The following is a 16,667-nucleotide window of genomic DNA, read 5'->3' on the forward strand; positions in this document are numbered from 1 at the left end:
TCAATGCATGTGAGGATTTTGATTTATAAATTAAAAGATTGAGAAAAAGTGGTAAAAAAGAGGATTTGATGGATCAGGAGTTGGAGTGTATACAAAATTCGTCTATAGTTGTGTAATAAAACATTTGAGGAAGGATGCTACAACTTAAACTCGATGTGAAGAAGCAAAATATTATGAAGAAAACATACAGCACAACGTGATTGACTAGGCTGATTGAAAAGAAATTGGTAGAGCCAAGTTGAAGGTGAAAATGAAGTTAAGATTTGACTAATTTTTGGATGAAATGAATGTAACATCAAAAGTTGAATCCTTGGATGAAAAGAATGTAACATCAAAAGACGTGAGCAAGCTTGTTGAAGTTCAAGAGAACACCATGGGATCACAAAAGGGAATGCAATTATTGCATTGTAAATAGAGACTATATGCCTTTTCATAGTCATTGATAAGATTTACTTCCGCACACCTTTTTTTCTTTTTAAGATTGTATCTGACTAATTTTTATTAGGTTGGTTGAGTATATTTGTGCAACTTTTCATCCCTTAAATAGATGAAGGTGAAAGTGGTGCTACAAAGACTATGCTAGTCTGGTAAGAAGTGAAAGCAACAATAGAACTATGTAATACGTCATTCAACAGTTAAATATGCACACCTTGTTTCTTGCTAATCATGAGACTTATTAAGTTGTTAAGATACAATATATGTCGGTGTTATTTTACAAAAATAGGACCCAGATGACTGAATCCCCCCTAACTTAAATTACTAGCTCCACCCTTGTTCAAATCGATTATGTGAACTGTGATTCTCTGAAGTGTGGGACAAGAAGAGTGTCTGTGAAGTGCAAGACATTGAGAATGTGTACCACTTAAAAACACTATGCATAAGGATTTTTCTTGAATATTCCATGTCCCGTTCAAAGAGTCGTGATAAGGAACAGCCTTAGAAACCCGCTTTGGTGGCCCGCCCCAATCTTGAGTCATTTTTTTCACTCGGCGAAAAGGCTTTAATTAAAGTGGATTCGGGAATGGGTGGCACGTGAGTCTCCAAGAGAGAGAAGCACCCGATCCGCAAAATCAAACCACTTCACCTACTTCATTGCAACCCATCCAATCGAAGTGGGCATTTCCCTTTTGCGCGTTAGATTCTTTTTTTTTTTTTTACTTCTTTCAAAGTTCCAGCACCGATGACTTTTAAACCCATGGGGTGCGCATTGTACCTAACCCTTTAAATATTTAGTCAATTGTTTCATAATACTATTAATCTGAACACTTCAAAATCCCATAATTCCTTAATACACAAATTGGGAAGTGGCAATATACATAACATAATTAAGTCCAAATACATAACCAAGTTTACTCAAACTTTTAAAACAAATATAAAAAAAATGCTAAAAGTTAATCAATAATTCTAATTAATTATATCTTACTTAATAAAATAAAAGAATATATGTATATATATACATTATGTATATATATCAATGAAAAACTAATATGTTGTGCATTGGGTTAGTACCTCAGTTTTGTAATTCAAAATTGTAAACCAAATTGTTAGGTCCATTTTATTGATTTGATGATTGATATCATATCGTTGACATACACTTAGAATAGAATGTTTGTATTGGTTATTTGGTAAAGAGACCAATAGATCCGAAGACTTTCAATGACACAAAAGATCTCAAGAAGTGGTCCAATGAAAACTTAATTACTAAAATCTCTCGTTACGCCTAAAGTATGTTGTTGAAGATGTAAAACACTAAACATGAAAACATAAACAAAAAAGAGTATGCTTGTGATGTTCAAACTCGGATGACTTGATACCTCTAAAGACATGAGACATTTATGTTGACCCTTAGGTAGGAGGTTAAATAGGAGGTTAAATAGGAGGTTTTTAGGTTTTTACACACCCTTAGACATATGAACAGAACCACAAAGCAAGTATACAATATTGACCAATATTGTCTTTTCCAAGTAATAAAGCGGTAAAGTACCGATTATCGTCCATAGAGATTGTAGCAAAAGCTTAATATAAGTCTAATGAAAGAAATGATTCATGTGACGATTTTGAAGACTTTGATTGGTTTGAATTAATAGCTTAAATATCAGAAAAAATAAAGATAGCATGGGTGTAAGACTTGTGGTGAGACTTAAACACAAATTCCAGTAGACAACGTTGTAGCAATGCCATAGTAAGCAGTCGTCCATAATTAGTTCCACAATCTATTTTGAGGGTATTCCTCTCGGACTTCCACCATTGCACTATATTATAGATTACGACTCATATCTCTATGTGGTATCAGGACTAGGGATAGTGACAAGTGGTGTACTCAAAATATATGGATAAATAAATCTCTTTATTAAAAAATCACTTGCTCAAGTCGATTATCAAATCATTCAAGTTGGTATGTGTTCTAAGTAGTTCATCTTTGAATCTACTGCACTTTAACAAGTGACAAACCCGTCGGAGAATTAATTAGTTTGAAAAATGTTAATGATATATCTCTTTGTCAGCAACTCTTTCAAGTCTACTTCTCATATCATTCAAATTAACGTGCATTCAATGACTTATCTCTAAGACTGTGACACTTTAACACTTTCAAAGTGAATAACTCATCAATAAGTGACATTGGTTTTATAAAACTTGAATGAAATAGTGGAACGTTGTTATTGCGAAACAACGTCCACTTTTCTTCAGTTTAAAATTTCACCATTTGTCTCATACCCAAACTAATGAATTAGCTACTCATTTCGAAAAGTAAATTGCAGAAATATAAAAGACATAAATGAAGTACATGAATGTAAATAACGAAATTAAATGACTGAATGTAAAATGTTGAAATTAAATTGCAAGAAATGTAAATAAAGTAAAGACAAGAATGTAATGTTGCAGCAATGGAATGTAAAGGACAATATTTAAAAAAAACTTGAGAATTAACTTGGAATTTAAGAACCAAATCAGTTGAGAACTGATTGCATGACATATAAAAGTCCTAACGTCCCCTATTTATACAAAAGAGAGGGGAAAAAGACAAAACCCAAAACTTGGGGCCAAAGTTTAGCAAAAGTCAAAGTTAAAATACATTAAGTACAAAAAGTAATCATAACAAGTATAAAAGATATAACAACCTAAAGATCTTTCAGGGCAGCATCTAGACGTGGTCCCCAAGCTTAGAAGAGATGTCTTTATGTTGTTCAACAATTGAATTCAAGCAGTCCTCCAAAAAGTCGTAATTCAACAAAATACTGATGCATGAATGTTGCAGCACAAAACAACCTACATTTTGATATATTAACCATCCTATGGTGTAGAAACAAGAAAATATATACTTAGCACCATAAGACAAATAAAGGGGAAAATAGTGTAATGAAAATGACTCAAGATTTGGGATAAAAGGAAAATAACTAGCTAAAAATTATAAAATGAATGCTTAATACATTAAATACTCAATGTATATCACAACCCCAAACTTAAAGTGTTTCTTGTCCCCAAGACATCAAAATACAACAAAAAATTGACTCAATTTGGGAAAATATACATGATTATAGCATTTAGTGCACGCAATGTGAAGCATACCAAACATGACATTCATAGCCTTTTGTAAATCCTTAGTGGGTAACTCATATCCTAGTTTCTTTTTATGAACCATAGGCTAGCATTACCTTCCTCTTTTTTAATCACAACACAACCTTCTATTAGGATCAATAGGGCTTATAGGGTCACTCCAATGTCATTTCTTTTCTCACATAGGCTTTTTCATTTTACATTCCAACCTTGATTTTTTTTAATCAATTTTCGGCATTTTGTGCTCTTTTTGTTTAAAGTATGCAATTAGCCCCTATGGGAATTTTTTTGTGCTTTCTACTTATCCAAAATTAGGCATTCTATTTAGAGTTTTGCTCATCTGTATTGATGCTTTGACCTTATTGGATTATCCTCCCCCAAACTAACTGACAATGTCCTCATTGGATTTATGGGGTTTGTATATAGAAAGGGTACAAGTGGCTTAATAGTGAAACAATAATTAAATGACAATATCATTCCCCAAATAGGTGTAGATTGTGTATGATAAGTTGTGACTCAAGAAAGATTTTGCTAGTTCTAGTAAGAACAAAATGACTAAGTGATTTAGCAATTTAACCAAAGAAGTATTTGGGCTATGCATTCATAGGTGATAAGTATGCAAAAACATACACTTTAGCACCTAATTATGACTTTTTTCACTTCATTTTACACCTTTCTCAATCCTATATTGAGTCTTTTAGTCTTATTTTATGGTTTTACATTCAATGGAGTTCGGATGCAGGAATGGTACCGTTTTATGTATGTGGTGAATGAAATGTTGACATAAACATTGTTGTAGTAGGTGTGTACATTACTGTAGCACTGGATATTGGCACAACTGGCTCAATCTCGATAGATATTTTGAAAAGTCAAATTTTGGAGGAGGACATCTTTTAGTACCGCTGGTAGATGATTATGAAAGGAAGATGCCACTAAAAGATGCCTTATTTTTGTACTTAAGCATCTTTTGTATTACACATTGGTTAATAACCAATGGTTATTTTACTTTTTTGTACTTTTTGATTCCCCTTTGCTACTATATATATAGGGGGTAAAGTTTTGTTTTAGGAGGGGACAAGAGAGCTTAACAAGGCCATCAGGAACACAGTTTCATCTAAGCTTTGAGTCCTTGCTACTTTTAATATTATTTTGTAGTTTTTAGTACTTTTTAATTGTTCTTCGTTACTGTTTGTTGTTACAACAACCTTTCCAGTTTTCTCTTTACTTTTCTTGCATAATTTAATTTTACGTCATTTACATATAGTCATTTCCATTTATGTCATTTATTTTTAAGCACTTACATTCAGTCATGATATGCTAAATACCTTAGTGTGGGTGTAAGTGAAGGTTGTGAGATTAAGCCAAGTGTTAGTCAATGATTGCTTTACTAATAGCAATTTACTTCATTATTCACAAGTGGTATCAATATTTCATCTAGTAATCTTTGAGAAATTGACACATGTTATTTTATTCAGATGAGTTGGACTTAAGATTAAGACAACACAAATATTTTTACTAAGTGTGTTATAGAGGCTATAAAGAGATGCAATAATCTAGGGGTTGCAAAACTATATGGAAAGAAAGACAAGATCTGTACTAGTTTGGGATTGATGCATCACCAAGTGGACTTCCAACATATGGTCTAATCTGTACTTCCTTGGAAGGCCGTTCAATCCAGTAGTGTTGTAGAAAGCTATTGCTGCAACAACCTTATGTTATGTTGTAGCAATGTTCACTGCACTTCGTTACTGAAATCCAACATGATCTTGCATCCATACTATCTTTTAAATATTGTTACATTTCAGTATTCGGTTACCAACTATCTCAAAGATATTTGCTCTCTGAAGCTTTATTGCTTCCAAAACCCCTTTTCTGAAATCTCATTTTAAAGTTTACTTTTGTGACTCTCTTTGCATTTTAAATCTGTGGAACGATATTCATTATTACTTATCATTATTACTTGCTTTGTACAATACTTGTAAACCATATATACTTGCATGATTTACTTGTTAATATAGCCTTTTGAGGGTATAGATCAACCACACAACAAGTTTTTGGCGGCACTGCTGGGGATTTTTTAGCCAAAAAGAGTTTTTCTTTAAGTTACTTTAAAATTTGATTTTTCATTTTTAGTGGTTTATGCCAAGGATACCTCGTGAGGCAAGTTTTGAATTAGATTCGGACATTGAAAGAACCTTTAGAAGGAGAACAAGGGTACAAAGAAAATTGTTGCCTATTCTAGCTACTCCTGAAATGACTCAATTAAGACCTGATTCAAGAACCAATCCTGATGAGGAAGTTATTAGGCTTGCAAATTCAAAGACTGGTGGCAGCATGGACTATACTATTCCAATGTTAAATCAATTACACCATGGAATACGTGGTTCACTATTGATGGTGACCACTTTGAATTTAAGCCCATAATGTTTCACATGTTATAAACAAATGGTCAATATGTTGGATTACCATATGAGGATCCTCATTTGCATCTTAGATCTTTTATGGAAGTCACTGACTCTTTTCATCTTAATGGAATTTCTGATGAAGCCTTATGGCTGAAGTTATTTCTTTTTTTCATTAAGAGACAATGCCAAAGTGTGGTACAACTCTTTTCAACCAGACTCAGTCACCACATGGAATGAGATGACCGAGAAACTTCAAAAAAAAATCCCCCAACTAGGAGTGCCAAGTTCGTAAATAAAAATTTTCTTTTTAAACAACTGGACGATGAAGTAGTTTCTGATTCTTGGGAGAGGTACAAGGAATTACTAAGGAAATGCCCACATCATGGCATACCCTACTGCATACATCTGGAAACATTTTACAATGCTCTTGACACCACTGCTAAAAAAATGTTAGATGCTACTGCAGGTGGAGCTTTTATTTCCAATACCTACAATGATGGTTTTGATATTTTGGAGAAAAATTCTAACAACAATGGTCATTGGGTAGATCATATAGCAATAGTACCAAAAAAGACAACAAACATTCATGAAATAGATCCTTATACTGCTCTTACAACACAATTAACAACAATGACTAGCTTGTTGAAAAACGTGGTTGTCCCTGCTGCTAACACTGTTGCTACAACAATTGTTTCTGATTACGCGGTGAAGGTCATACTTTTGACCAATGCAGCCTTAACTTTGAATCTGTGAATTATGTGCACACAGACCTGCCCAGTTTTCAAATACCTACAACTTCACTTGGAAAAACCATCCTAATTTTCTTGGAATAGTCGATGTTTAAACCCACCAGTTGTAAAAGAGTAAAGACAAGGTTTTCAACCAACTGTTTCCTAAAGTCAACGTGCTCATTTTCAGCATCAATCCAATTTTCAAAACTGTTGATCATCTCTCTCATTGATTTGATGATAATCTCTTTTACCCATCGAAGTATTATGTTTCTGTTTAATCAGTTCCAGCGATCGTCACTGAGTCTGTTCAGTGATCGCTGAAACATGTATTGTAATCCTACAACGACAATTATACTTCAAGAAGACAAAACTCACACCCAAGAACCTTCAGCAAATATCAAAGACTGAAACTGAATATTAGTGACTAGTGCATTCGTGATCTGAAGCAGTATTCAGTGATTACAACATGGTCAACATAAGTGTGAAGATTGCACAAGCCTCAGTGAATGCTGAAGAGACCTCCAACGTTATTCCAGCATTCAGTGATCAAATGAAGCTTGCCATGCACGATTGTTTTTGTCTTGTCCTTCCACACACAAAGGACAAACCCATACCCTCTCAAGAGTATAGTACAACACAGAGCCGATTAGTCAATTCTAGTGCCCACCAACTCTATGAAATGATGTCTACTCATGAATAGACAAAAGTAGTATTCACTGTAGCAAAGGACAAACTTTCCTCTAAAAGCTTGACGCGTGTGTTTGCCTCTTCTGAATTACATTTAATGCAATGGGTATAAATAGTTGAGTGATTTCACCACTCATGCAAGATGCGATACAAGCATATAAGAATTCCTCTATCTAATTCTAAGAAGCATACCCAAAAAGAACACACTTCTAATCTTATCTCTTTAAGAAAATCTCATATATTTGCTAAGTGTATTTGTGTGTACGTATTTTTCTCTCTGCTCTTTTCATTTCTCTCTCCTCCTACCTATAAATATGAGATCTTTTCGCTCATTTTTCCTTATGCTTGCAAAAAATTGTCGTTGAACCTCTGCTTCTTAGACTTTTGCAAGCAAGAACTCAAAGAACGCTAAAAAACCTTGAACCTTCTTCTTCTAAAAATCACAGGTTGATAACCCTTTCTTTCTTATTTTGATCTGTTCTTCTTCTAAGAAACTTTTGTTATGTTATTTAAGAACTTCTTCTCTTAAACAACTAACATACAGATTATTAACACATTCGTATACTTGGTTATAATCTAAAGTTTTTATACACTTATTCTTTTTGAAAAACCCTAAATCTTATTGTGGATTTTTCAAAAGAAGTTTTATCGATTCAAAACTTGGAGTTTACACTTTTATCTTGGATTATTAACAAACTTGTTATCATCTGTTTTCTCTTATATATCACAGAAATGTTTGGCAAGAACGTAAACTTCAGCATTGACGAAGTGTCTTTCAAGCCCAACAACTATGTGGCGCTTCTAGACATTCCCGCCAATAAACCACATTTTGAGGACACTGCTAGATTCCTCAATACTTCTTCTATTTTCTTTGCTCTCACCCATGAACCTGTCATGGTAAAAGAAGTCCTCCAGCAGTTCTGGTTTACTACTGAAGTCAAGCAAGAAACTGACAAGACTGGTAAACCAGTGGAGAAAATCTTCTTCGCCTTTAACAGGATGATCGTCAGTTTTGATGTAGCCACACTAAGGACTGCTCTCCAGCTTCCAAAGGGTCCTTATGCCAGTGAACCTTCCACTGAAGACATCATCTCTTGTTTAGATGATATTGGCTACGCCTGGCCAACAATGAAGGACTCTAGCGATCCCCTCAAATTGCTCTCTAAAATTGAGAAGAACCGCATGTCTGCGGAATGACAATATTTGTTTTCTCATTTCATTCAGTCTATGGGAGGCAAAACTGGTGGACAAGACCAAGCGTCCAGAGTTGCATTGAACATTGGCATTTCTATCATTCGCCAGAGACCAATCAACTTTACTGGCGTTATCTTTGAAGACCTGGTGCTGAAGCTGAACAAGCACCAAAGGGAAAAGGTAATGCCTTACACCAGATTCCTATGTATGGTGTTTGCTAAGATATTTAGTAATAAATACACCATAAAAGGCAACTTGGCTATCTGCAGGCTTAGGTCAAGAATCTTGGATCATAAATCTAAACCTGAAGATGTTGCACTTCTCTCTCTTCCTGATACCTCGTGTGGCATACATTGCAGTACTTTTTCATCTTCTGCAACTGTGCCAATATGTCTTTCTTCCCTTGCTCCAATGGCCAAGACTAAGGAAAACGCCCCTCAATCTATCCCAACCACCACCACCCTCTCATCTAAAATATCCTCCTTTCAAACCACTCTTGGTTCTCCATCGAGGGCCAAGAAAGCCAAAACGAGGATACCTACATCCCTGGCTGTTACCTCTCAACAGGTTTTAGTCAATGGAACAAGCCTTACCCCTGAGGCAACGTCTGTTATAACCCCTCCTAGCTCTTCAATGATTTCTCCAGTCACTGTCATAAACGTGACTCCTCTCCCAACCGCCTCAGTGACCCAAATCACTGAAGGTGCGAATATCAGCATAGCCACTGCTGAACACCCACTTCCACCACTCTCAACCATATTCTCTTATTCTCTTTCTTTGGTCTCGACACATGCTAGTGATTCATTAGTAATTGTCTTCACTGATGATGAAACAATCACCACAGGACCTGAGGTCGATCCTCTCGAGATACCTCAGTCAACGGAAGCCTATCCTCTCGAAGGCAACTAGAAGAGAACCAACATCAATCATTCAGATGGTGTTGATGACCCCTCAGGTATTCTACCAACCTACCCCTTCATTTCTTCTAACCCCGAGCTATCTTTTGCTCAAACTTCTTCTTTTTCAGGTCCTTTCGATGAAGAATTGACAGCCATGGAATATGAATACAACATGGTTGACAATGTCAAGATGATTCTCCCATCTATAGCGACTATCTTGATCAAAATGGACCAAGTCCATAAAGACATGCCTCTCTGAGATGACCTTTCTTATGACCTCTCAGCTGTCAGAGCTGAAGTCAATGATGTGAAAGAATTGTTATTTGCGGTGCAAGCCGATGTTCGCACCAACGGTGAGGCCATCTCTGCTCTCAACAGCAAAGTCGATGAAGTGTAGGCTCAACTTACCAAGCATGGTGAGATGATGCATCAGATATTGGATTTTCTTCAATGTCCAACGCCAGTTCCTGCACCCTCCTTGACAGTCGCTGATCGCCTATCACTAGATCAAGTGCTCGAACTTGATCTTTTTCAAACTCAGTCTCTGGTCGAGCTTGAACAACGGTTGGATATAATTGCTAAAAGTCTTGATGATCTCACCTCTCGTTATGTTGATGACAAAGAGGGGGAGAAAGACTTACCTTAAAGTGTTGTTGCTGTTGTTCCTACAACACCAGCTGATGTTGATGCTCAAGATGAAAGAGCTGAAGTAAATGAAGCTGTTGCTGAAGTTGTAGCTGCCATCACTTCCCGTGAAGCTGAAGCTATTACTGAAGCTGAGGAAAATGATGATGCCGTCAGAGTTGATGCTCAAGACAAAGACCTTCCTATCACCTCTGCAACTAATGATGGTGATAATGAAGATGAAGCTTATGATCCTCTTTCCTTTCCTAATGCTGGAAAAGATCTTAGTGTTGCTGCTGCTGATGATGACGACAATGACGACGACTTCGCTATTCAATACCACACAAAACTAGCTACTGCTCAGAAAGGAGTCTCTCTCAGGGAATCTTCATCCCCAAGGGCAAGGAGAAAGACAAAGAGACATATGCAAAGAACCAGAACACTTCCTCTAAAGACAAAGGTGTTGCTGAAGACGGAAACTTGAAAGTTCTTTTCAATCCTATCAATTCTCAAGGATATGCTGAACCCTCCAGGTTTGCTGTCATCACTTCTCTCTCTCAAATCTCATCTACTATTCCTTCTACCACCTATGGTCGTGTAGTTGAGCGGGTACCTCAAAAGCCAACTTCTAGTGTTCCTAGAGACTTACAGATGACTTAGCTTAAGGAGTCACTTGACCAAACTAGAGTAAAAATTCATTTTCGTATCTCTAGTTGTGGTGAGTTCGACTTTCTTACTAAAACAGAAAGACTCGAAGCATTCAAGGTTGAGGAAGAACTCCAAATTCAAAGACAACAGACTGAGGATAACCTCAAGCTGGCTAGGTCTCTCGCCTCTTAAGTTCTTTCAAAGAAAAAGTCTAAAAAGATGGTGAACATTGCCAAGGGCCAAGCTAAATTGCTCTCAATTACAAAATCTGAACATCAAAAAACAATAAAGCTGAGTGACTAAGACAAGAGATGGAGTGAAGATCACCTAAATAAAAGAATTAATCCCCGTCATATTTCTATTGTCACAATCAGTAGTCATAAGAAAGATGGTGGAATGATTATCTCCATGCTCATCATCAGAGACAACCTTGACACTGTCGACGGGTATTGCTCGTCGGTTTATTCAACCTTAGATTTCAACACAAAAATAGAACTCGGCGCAAGTATACATCTCGAACTACTGTCGTCTCGTAACAAGTAATAATCGTATAAGTACCAGATATCATTCCCGCAGAGATAGCTTGTAAAGTTCTTCAAAAGTCCAGTTTATAAAAACTAGTTTCAGATGACGAAACAAGGGATTTGATTTATCTAAAATTGGGAGGTTTGATTAACAATTAAGAAAAATATCAGTCTTAAAAAGAAGCACAGGGTGCAACAGTTGATTAAGACACTTAAACAAATGATTCAACAAAAGGTGACATAGCATTCCTGTCACAATTATCTAAAATCAATAAATGATTTTATATAACTGTCACAGTATCAACTATCGGGTCAGACGGCCTCCCAAGAGCACACACCGGTCAACGTGCTATCGATACGATATCATTTATCTTAGACGTCGTGAATCCTAGCACAACACAGTGTTATCATCCTACACCGTAGGAGTATAGTATTTGTCAGACACTAAAGCTATTTATAGCCTTCTCCTATTACCTCAGGTTTTGATAGCCTTCTCCTCTTACCTCAGGTTTTGAAAGTCAATACATTTTTATACACAAAATTAGTTGTCAATTAATTTTAATGTAATCATCAAATGAAATATTAAGCACCTGAAATAAATAGTAGACTATAATGCTAATAAGACACCTTTGTACTTTCACATCGGCTGTGGTCTTAATTTCCCGTTACACCCCAAGCTAAGGCGTTAGCCCATCATCGTTCGGTTTCTTCTCTAGAAGGATGTAAGGACTGAAAAATAAATACTGATACGGAAAAGTAAATTACAGAAAGTAAATTGTAAGAAAGTAAATTGCAGAAAAGTAAATTACAGAAAGTAAATTACAGGAAATGGAAATACTGGAATTTAAAGTACTGGAAATTAATGACAGAAATATAAATGACTGAAAGTAAATTGCTGGAAATTAAATGACAGAAATGTAAATTGCAGTAAAGTAAAGACTGAAATGTAAAGGACTAAAATATAAAGACTGAAATGTAAAAGACTGAAATGTAAAAGACTGAAATATAAAGGCTGAAATATAAATGACTGAAATATAAAGGATTGAAATATAAATTATTAATAACTAAATAATATTAATTAATATTAAACTAACACATGATGTATGACAAGTACTTGATGGGATGAGAATTGACTAATGAAAACCTTGGAAATAGAGTTTGACTTTGAAGAAAACTTGCAAGTCAAGTAACAAAACTTGCAACACATTCGTTACAAAGACCGAAAAAGTTACTTGCAAACTCATAAAAACAGATTATTTAGTCTACGTAAATTAGTCATGAGCCACAAAGGATGAGATCTGATGTAAAACAACAACGATCGACTAATTCGTAACTCGTAACAAAAGTAAGAAAACGTAACGTAACTTGGAAATAAAAACAGAAATGAAATGAAGATTAAATACGAGTACTTAAATTAAACTTGAAAACGTAATCACAACTTTACTTCACAAAAATTGGTTCTTGATTGGAAACAAGAATACCGAAAGCTTGGAACCGAAAGCAATAATCTAGAAAATATTCAACACAAAGATTAATTGGAAGGAAGTATCAAAAGCATAAGAAAGTGTGTAAGTTGGTGAATTGGTTAGTCAAACATAAGCCTTAAGCCTTCTATTTATAGGCTAAGGAGGTTTGCTTAGTGGGAGCCAATTAATAAGACAAAAGTCTCTACAAAACTGGGCTTTGACCGGGCCCAAGGTCATTGACCACGCATTTACTATGGATCATCCCACTACTTCACGGCCCAGGCAGAATTGTAGTTCTYGGACAGGTGCTATAGGACCTTGCCACTCCTGGTCCTACAGRACTGCTGCAGGATCGGGCCCAAAAATCATCAAAAACCTGCATAAACAGGGGATTAACATTAGATATACTATATAACTACTAATATATGAAAAAGACATAAAAAGACTCAATTAAGACATTAATGGGCAAATAAAACAAAGGAAAATAGTTAAGAAAATGATGTAATAAGGTTAATAAATTAACACTTATCACACCCCCCAAACTTGAATTGTTGTTTGTCCCCAAACAACAGAAAATGACAAATTAAAAGACTCAAAGTTCTAATAAACTAAAAAAAAAATTAGCATAAGTATTCAATAGCCACAGTATGCATATTTTCAAAATTTTTTGAATGAAAGTGTTCTACTCATGACTTGATGCTTGATATCCATAGCCCTTCTTAAACCTAGCTCCCCCAAACTTAAATCTTTCATATTGCCAAACCACAAGCTAGCCTACATTTCTTTTGATATACTAGATTCAACAGATAGATTGGGACTTTGAATTGGGTTTTGCATTTGGCCTTTTCTTTTGAATGCATGCCTTTTACCTTATCTCACTTTTTTCACTCCATAGCACAATTTTACTGCTATGTATCTCATATTGAGGTATTTTGGACACTTTGGTCCTTTTCAAACATTCTGGTGTACTTTGACACTCTTTTGTATGCATAAGACATGGAACTATGTTCCTTTGTTTGTCTTTTGGTCTTAATGCATATGTTTCATGATCTCTATAGTGTTTGGTACTTTTAGGACTCTCCCCCAAACTTAAGGGAGACAATGTCCTCATTGTGAGTGTATGAAGGATACAAATTGGCCAAATTGAAATGAAGGCTCTATTGAATCAAGTGAAAGCTTGCCTGTTAAAAATGGGGGCCTTGGTATGAAAAGGCTAGCGCTTTGGAATAAGTGCTTACTGTTTAAACATATTTGGGATATTCTTACTAGAAGAAGATCCATGTGGGTTTCTTGGATTCATTCAAACTGTATTTGGGGAAGAAATTTCTGGGTGACAAAAAAGAGAAATGAATGGTCTTGGCTTATACGAAACCTTTTAGAGTTAAGACCTCATTGTAGGAGATTTTTCATTTCGATTGTGGGTAATGGGATGTCTACGCATGTTTGGGAAGACACTTGGAGTGAACAGGGTCCCCTAATCCATTTGATTTCGTATAGGTTCATAAATGGCCATGAGTTTCATAATAACTCTATGGTTTATGACCTCATACAATGATTTGGTAATGCGTGGCCGGATGAATGGATACAACATTTTCCCCAGTTGCAGCAAATTGAGATCCCTTCCCCTAGTCCTTTAGAGGATACGATTAGGTGGCTTGAGCCTAATAATAATAGGCAGCCTTTTACGGTGAAGGTGGCATGAAAAACTTTGCAAGAAGTGGGACCGGTTGTGCATTGGCACAAGGTGGTTTGGAATAAAGCATACATACCTAAACATGCTCTCTGTATGTGGATGACATGTCAGAAAAGGTTACCGACCCAAGACCGCATTTGCCAGTGGAAGCATGAACCTCCTGATCTGAAATGTGTTTTTTGCAACTTGGTGATTGAAACGCACAAGCACTTATTCTTTGAGTGCAATTATTCGAGTAGTATTTGGGTGGTAATAAAAAGGGAAATAGGGATCCAGATGTGTCCGGACAATTGGGAGGATATCCTTAATATGGGGATATTGCAAGGGTGGAAATTGTGGTCTACGGTTCAAAAACTTGGTATCTCGGCTACGGTGTACCACATATGGATGGAAAGGAATATAAATTTTTTTGACAATCATAACCGTACTGGAGCTCAAGTAGCGGCTGATATCAAGACACAGATTCTTCAAAGAATGGCATGGAAGACAAAGAAGAAGCTTACGAGAATCACTGATGCATGATCATGAGGTTGGTGAAGAGTTTCGATTCTGGGAGTTTTTGGTGATTTGCCCTTTCTATTCTTTGGCTTGTTTTACTTTTCTTTTTTGGTGCATTTCCCTTTGTTTATTTTGGCTTCTTATGGCTTGGTTTGTGAGTCAAAGTTGCCGTAGTTTTTCCTGCTGATTTGTACTTTCATTGCTTGCTTTTTCTTGCTTTATAAAATTGCCTGGGGAGTTTTCCTTCCCTTTCAATAGTTCTAGAGGCTCAATTTAAGACAAAGATGGTGTAACTTTGGATTATTGTGGCTATGGCATCTAGTTCAAACATTTGTACAACCCATTCATCATTTATTCTATTTTTGGTGCATATATGGCTAAAAAAAGATATGCTATCTAAAATCAGTGCCCAAAATCCTAAAATGAAGCAGAAAAGCAAAGATGATCAATACAAGTGTAGTTGATTATCTTTTAAGAGTAAAAGACTCGTACTGAAAATAATTGAAACAGAAAAGCAAAGATGAGAAGTCACAAGTGTGACTTGGTCATCTTGTGAAAATAAAAGGACTCAAAGACTCAAAACAAGGGTTTAGACAAAACCGACAATCCAACTCTTAGTCAAATTGGCTTTAGAGTAAGGATGTGGTACTTCGAATGAGCTTCAAACCAAGTCAACAGTCAACCAGAGGATTGTATTTCCAAACAACATGGTAATATGCAACTAAACAATGGGATCGCCATTGTGTTACCATGAGATTGCCTTAAAGTAACCAAACAATGGGATTGCCATTGTTCTGCCATGAAACAGGCCAAATGAAACCAGACAATGGGATGGCCATTGGCTTTTCATGACTCAGCATGCATTGGAATCGACTAGGGGAGTAAAAATTTAGAGCATCAAACATTGCCCTCCCTCAAAACAGTAATATCAATAGTCATCACAGCAACAACAGCCAAATTGTTTGAACACAAATATGAAACAACAAATGATATGCCTAAATGATCAAGGACTGTTAAACATGAATGAGATAGGTCATGGTGCAAACATCAAAGCAAATGAATGAAAGGACTGCTTTAAGACAACAAACATAGAAATAACAAACACAGGCTAAGTTTGGCTGAATTCATGTTTCAAAGAAAGTTAAAACAGCAAAGAAAAACTAAGATGGTACCTCAAACTAGCATTCCACAGGACAATAAACAACAATAAACTGCAAAGGCAAATAGCATACTAGATCTAAAAACAACAAATTTAAAGACTACAACAAAAAAGTTTCTGTTTTGGCAAACAGAAATGGAACAGTTAATGATCAAAACAACAAAGAAATTGCATGACTAGGGTTGCATAACACTGAAAAACAGCAAATTTCCTCAATTGAGGCAAAGAGACAACAAAATCATTATAAGATAGGCAAGCCATGCTTAAAAGTATACTTAAAAACAGCAAATTGAAAACAACAAACTAGATTTACAAAACAACAAACTGGAGAGCAGACTATAAGCATAGCATTACCTTTTGTTCAAACAACAAAACAAAGATCAAGAAAGACCTAAAAATCTCACAACACTAAAAACAACAAATAAAAACCAACTAGACCTAAAAGTCAAAAAAAAAAAAAAACAGCAAACTATATATTTGAAAACAACAACTCAGCAAATGCCTTGAAAACAACAAATCAAAAGAAGTAATCTACCTAACAACATGCATAACTAAACATCAAAATATTGAAAAGGGCAAGAAGG

General features: G+C 35.7%; 1 non-coding gene across 1 annotated transcript; it reads right to left on the bottom strand.

Moving 5' to 3' along the window:
• Nucleotides 1-6,242: 6,242 nt before the first annotated feature.
• On the bottom strand, nucleotides 6,243-6,349 carry LOC112526166. Its single transcript, XR_003070502.1, has one exon. It is a non-coding gene; the product is annotated as a small nucleolar RNA R71 (small nucleolar RNA).
• Between the last annotated feature and the right edge of the window lie 10,318 nt (nucleotides 6,350-16,667).

Source organism: Cynara cardunculus (assembly GCF_001531365.2).
Source record: "Cynara cardunculus var. scolymus isolate 2C chromosome LG 13, CcrdV1, whole genome shotgun sequence".
Taxonomy (NCBI): domain Eukaryota; kingdom Viridiplantae; phylum Streptophyta; class Magnoliopsida; order Asterales; family Asteraceae; genus Cynara; species Cynara cardunculus.